Below are 5,882 nucleotides of genomic sequence, written 5' to 3' on the forward strand. Positions count from 1 at the left end.
TTATGCTTTTTCTCTAGCAAAACACGTATTTCTCCGTCACCAAAAAGTTAGTGGGGTTACTTTTCAGGAGAAAAATAAGTTGAAAACGTGGGGACGGTAAAAATATGTTTTATTAATTTGGGCTTAACGCCAGCCAATGGGCCTGAGATTATTAATTTCCATATCCATATTCTAAAAGGCAGACCAAATACAATCGAGGATTCCAGGTTGAAAACCATTTCCAATTGGGTTCTTTCTTTACACCTATTAACATTCAATGACAAGTCAACGTTCATCAATCAACAGAATACCTAATCATCCCGTCAATACAAGGTATAATCAAAACAAAATTATAAATACGGATCAATACCAACAATAATCTTGAAAACACATGACATAAACATAATGAAACTTGACACGTCATCCTCTGAAGCCACTATCAAATTATATCGTCTAAACTTACTCGATTACCCAATCTCAACAAGCTTCTTAGCCTCTTCGGTTCTCGACTCCTTAACCAACCATCGATCACGAGTTGCATCACATTTGGATCCACAACACACTTTTGTTCAAGCACTTGCTTGAAAAGCTCAACGCCCAATCAAAATCACACATTTTCCACGCGAACCGGATCAACGTTGCAAATGTTGCTTTGTTAGGAACACAATCACTTTCCACCAATTTAGTGTACCATTTCTTTGCTTCTCCACATCACTATTGTTACAGAAACCAATTATTATCGCATTGTATCCAACTCATCTGGTTTGAGATTCCTAGACCCAATTTTTCAAACAGTTCAACCGCTTCGTTTAGTTTATTCACAGACACCAATCCGACCAATCTAGCATTATAAGTTCGGATATCGGGTGAAATATCAGTATTCATCAATTTATCCCAAAATCTCTCCCCATCAAGAAACCTACCATTTCCATAAAACCCAATAAGCAAAAGTATTGAAAGTAATCAAATCAGGCTCCAACCCATTATACCTAATCTCATCAAACATCGAACCCGCCAGTTCAAACGAGCCCGCTTCACAAAAAGCCTTGATCGCAGTGTTATACGACACAATATCCGGTTTAACCGATATCTTCTCGGGTAACTCTTTAAAAAACTTCTCAAACCCCATCAAACTTCTTGGCATTAACACGCGCACCGAGCAGCGCGTTAAATGACTTAACAGTTTGTTTACAGTTTCTCTCAGGCATTTCGTCGAACAACTTGCGGCATGATCAAACATGCCGGATTTCCCATACAAAGAAATCAATCGGACTGCAAACCCTTCTTTGGAAACATCATCGTACTGTTTCTGATCCTCGAGATCTCCTCGACCATTTGTGTTTCTTGGCGGCGGTGAGACGGCGGACTGTGTTGTCGTAAACGTTGCCTGTTTACGGAATAAATGCGACTCGGATAACTTTTTGAAATTGTCTACCACTGTTCGCAGATTACGTTCCTTGTAGAGATCATTGTAGAAAGATTTAACCGGTATTTGGTGGCGGATGTGGAGAAGGTTCGGAAGAAGCGAGAAATGGTGGTCATGTTTGTTGCCGGGTGGAAGATGGTGTTTGGGTTAAATTTAAATGGGTTCGGGTTATATTATATCATGGACGACTCGGCGGACACGTTTAACGAAACGGGTCGTGTTATTGTTCTCTCTGATGGGTTCACGGGCTGATCTATTTAACTTATGTTTTGAGTTACGTTAATTCATAATGACTTGGGCTATTTATTTGAGTTGCATCAAATTTTTGAAATTAAAAATAATAATCCGACATGATTTTAAATACAATTTGTTTCGTTTAGAGTGTTTACAGGTAAGGAAAACTATTGTTGGGTTAAACATGTGGTGTTCGGGTCAACTCGTGAATATATGAGTTGTGTCCATCTTATTTGTGTGACACAATTTTCGGTGTTCGTGTCGTGTTCAGGTCCCGTATAAATTTCTGAGTTTGTGTTGGTTTTAACCCACAAACTCAATCGATTTAGCCGTTCTAATTGACGCCTTTTGTTAAAACCCAAAGTTCTAAAGATTTTGGGCTTGACGAATGTCTCGTTATAAATCTCAAAACTGGCATGGTAAATATGTTTTTGTTGCTATGATAATGTACTGATCTTTTATGCAAAAGGGTACAGCCCGCAAAGCATATAACTTCTTACTCATGATTCATGACTAAATGTAATGTTTTCTATAGTCTAAGTAGTGGTTACAGTTATTGACGTTAAAAAGTTACAAACTTGGATACTTTATAGAAGAAAATAAGAAGGTTTTCTAACCAACCGAAGCTCGGAATTAAATCTGTTGATACGTATATTTTCTGAGTCGTTTGCAAGTTTTTAAATCTTAAAACATAACAGTCTTAATACCCGCGCGTTGCCGTGATAAAGTCCATTAAAAGAGTGTCGTTTACTGCAATTGTTTTTGTAGGTATGCGTTGTGACATAACATAGTTCCTGATTGAGCCGGGTTGACCCAGAAAATATCATAACAATAGCCAAAAGAATTAAGGACTCTTAAGTGGTTTTCATAAGATTACAAAAAATAAAAATAAAAAATTCAAGGACTTCAAATTGTATTCTACAGAGCCTAATCCGTGATGAATTTCTCTTCTCCATAAAAACCCATTTACACGGGCTGGTTGTGACAAAAGCAAATCTGAGTGTCAACACCTATAGCTTCGGCTAATGATGGATCAAGAGCATGCTCAGCATCAACAAAATAGCCTACAAAACTAACAAAAGATAACATTTTAGGTGATACACACCTAATAATGAAATATATATATAGACAATACCAATCACAATAATAATAATAACAACAGATCAATCACAATGCAACAGAAGCATAGAATGAGAACTAAGCTTCTATAAATATCAAATATCTTTCAGAAGCTTCTATAAAATTAATGCACGACTAACATCCTGGTGATACATAACTATTTTTGCTATTGACTTATGCATTATAAAATGTATGTATGTTTCTTGATTTCTCTTAAACGAAGTGTAGGCGGTGAAACAGTAAACAATATAGCTTTCACTTCAAATATATTTGTACACTACAATCTAGTAGCACACGTCTTGTACAGAAAATCCCAAAGGTGATTATGATATGGCAAGACTTTAAAACAAATATTCAAAATATCCTAATTTTTATATGAAAAAATAAATAATTTGAATTATAGTCAGATTGAACCTGCAAGAGTCTTGCAACCGTTGGTTCAATTTCGTAGTTCATAAGCTTTGAAATCATCAGAATCAACCTCATAGCTTTCAGCCTGCATTTATAAGCCTTATATATAAAAAGCAAAATTGGGGGTAAAATTAGGGTTAGCTGTTGCTGCTCAAAGTAACGTTTCTAAAATCAAAGATCGAAGAGGTTCAAAGATCCATTATCCTTGCGAATTCGGCACCCAAATTAAAGAGATGGAGGCAAAAGTCGATGCGCCGGTGAACTAATAACGGAAGGAATTGAATACATTTGCGAATACTAACAGTCGAAAGGGTGGAAGCCACCGGTGGCTGAGGTATAAAACAAAAGGAAGGAAGGAAGGAAGGAAGGGCAGATGATTACACGTGGCTATAACAAAAAACGTTAACGGCTCGTATTTGCATTTTTGATGAATAGTTTTTTGTGTGAGTAGAGCATATTAATATATAATGCTATCTAGTTTGGGTTTGGTGTTAGGAATGAATTCAGCACAGATCTTCTGGACTTTGCAGTGGTCCATGACCTAGGTATTTTAACTCGTTCTTTAAGAAAGAGAATCTCATTTGATTACTTTTAACAGCGGGGGACAACACACAGATCGACTACATATTGACGAGGCAAGGAGACCGACGGTGGTGGAGCGATTGCAAGGTAATACCGGGGGAGACGGTCGTGGCTCAACATCGATTGCTGGTAGCTGATATAGGCTTCAGAAATAAGTTGACTGAGCGGGAAAGAAAAGGTACACCCAGGATTCGATAAGGAAATCTAAAGGACGACAAGCTTTCACTATTTAAGGATAAGCTTACCTCGACGACCTTGGTTCTAGTAGACGAGGACTCAAGCCATATGTGGGAAGCAATGGCGACAAAAGATTACTCAAGTAGCGAACGAGACTCTCGGGGTTACGACTGGAAAGACAGGGGGCATAAGGAGTCGTGGTGGTGGAAGGTCGTACAAGACAAGATAAGGCACAAACAAGGAAGTTTTAGAAAGCTTAGGAGGTGTACGAATGAGGAAGAAAGAGCGGGATTGAGGGAGTACTACAAAAAAGCTAAAAGGGAGGCAAAGAAGGCAGTGTCGAAGCAAAGAACACTACCTATAAGCGGATGTATGAACGTTTAGAAACAAAAGAGGGGGAACATGATCTGTTTAAGATTGCCAAAGCAAGGGAGCGTAAAAGGAAAGATCTAGGGGCTGTGAAGTTTATAAAGGGTGCGGGTATGGGCAGGTACTAGTTAAAGAGCAGGACATCAGATTAAGGTGGCAAACCTACTTCCAGATGCTTTTCAACAATGAGAGGGCTTACCAAGAAAGAAAACGACAGCACACGTCTACGAGGACAACAACGGAACAATTGCTATTGTCGACGTATTACGCAAGAAGAGGTGAGGAAGGCACTAAGAAAGATGGGAAGGGTTAAGGCTGTTGGTCCAGACAACATACCTATCAAGGTGTGGAAGTGTCTGGGGGAGGAAGGAGTTATATGGTTAACTACTTTGTTCAATATTATCTTCAAGTCCGGTAAGATGCCAGATCAATGGGGAGCCACCGTCGTAGTCCCTATTTATAAGAACAAAGGAGACGCTCAATGTTGTGGGAACTACAGAGGCATCAAACTACTAAGCTATACTATGAAGTTATGGGAAAGAGTTATAGAGACTAGAATTAGACGGGGAAACTCAAGTTACAGTAAACCAATTTGGTTTCATGCCGGGCCGGTCCACTACAGAGACAATACACCTCCTAAGAAGACTCATGGAAATGTATAGGGAGAAGAAACGAGATCTACATATGGTGTTCATTGACCTAGAAAAGGCTTACGACAATGTGCCTCGTCGACTGCTTTGGGATAGCCTTGAGGCCAGAGGGGTCCCATGGAACTATATAGAGATGATAAAGGATATGTATACCAACACTACAACAAGCGTTCGTGCACCCGTGGGGGATACTGACTTATTTCCAGTGGAGGTAGGCCTTCATTAGGGGTCAGCGCTGAGCCCGTTCCTTTTTGCAATAATCTTGGATGAGTTGTCAAAGTCGATTCAGGAGATAGTCCCATGGTACATGATGTTCGCAGACGATATTGTGTTAGTGGCTGAGACAAAACAAGAATTGAACTTGAGGCTAGAGGAGTGGCGTGCAGCTTTAGAAAGGAAAGGTTTAAGGATTAGTCGCTCTAAGACCGAGTATCTCATTGTGACTTTGGCGGGGGTAAACGAAGAAGAGGAGATTCAGATCACCATCGAAGACCAAGTGGTTCCGCAGGTAAAGAAGTTCAAGTATCTAGGATCGTTTGTCCAGAGTGACGGGGAAATAAATAGTGACGTGGCCCACCGCATACAAGTAGGATTGGAGTAAATGGAGGGCAGCTACAGGAGTTTTGGGCGACAACAGATTCCCAACCAGCCTAAAGGGTAAGGTTTTATAGGGTCGTAGTTAGACCTGCGATGTTATATGAACGGACTGTTGGGCTATTAAGAAGTCACATGCGTGTAAGTTAGAGGTAGCAGAGATGAGAATGCTAAGGTGGATGTGCAGGCACACAAAATTAGACCAAAATAAGAAATGATGTTTTTCGAGAGAGATTAGGGTGGCTAACATATCAGATAAGATAAGGGAAGGGAGATTGAGATGGTTTGGACATGTGAAAAGAAAAGAGATGACGGCTCCTGTTCGATCCGTAGAAACTATT

The 5,882-nt window shown here is 39.7% G+C and overlaps 1 pseudogene; it reads right to left on the reverse strand.

Annotated features, from left to right (window-relative positions):
• Positions 1-329: 329 nt before the first annotated feature.
• On the reverse strand, positions 330-1,521 carry LOC143606887 (uncharacterized; annotated as a pseudogene).
• Between the last annotated feature and the right edge of the window lie 4,361 nt (positions 1,522-5,882).

Source organism: Bidens hawaiensis, unplaced genomic scaffold (genome assembly GCF_021521415.1).
Source record: "Bidens hawaiensis isolate Kalapana, Puna unplaced genomic scaffold, B.hawaiensis_p1.1 tig00077978_1, whole genome shotgun sequence".
Classification (NCBI taxonomy): domain Eukaryota; kingdom Viridiplantae; phylum Streptophyta; class Magnoliopsida; order Asterales; family Asteraceae; genus Bidens; species Bidens hawaiensis.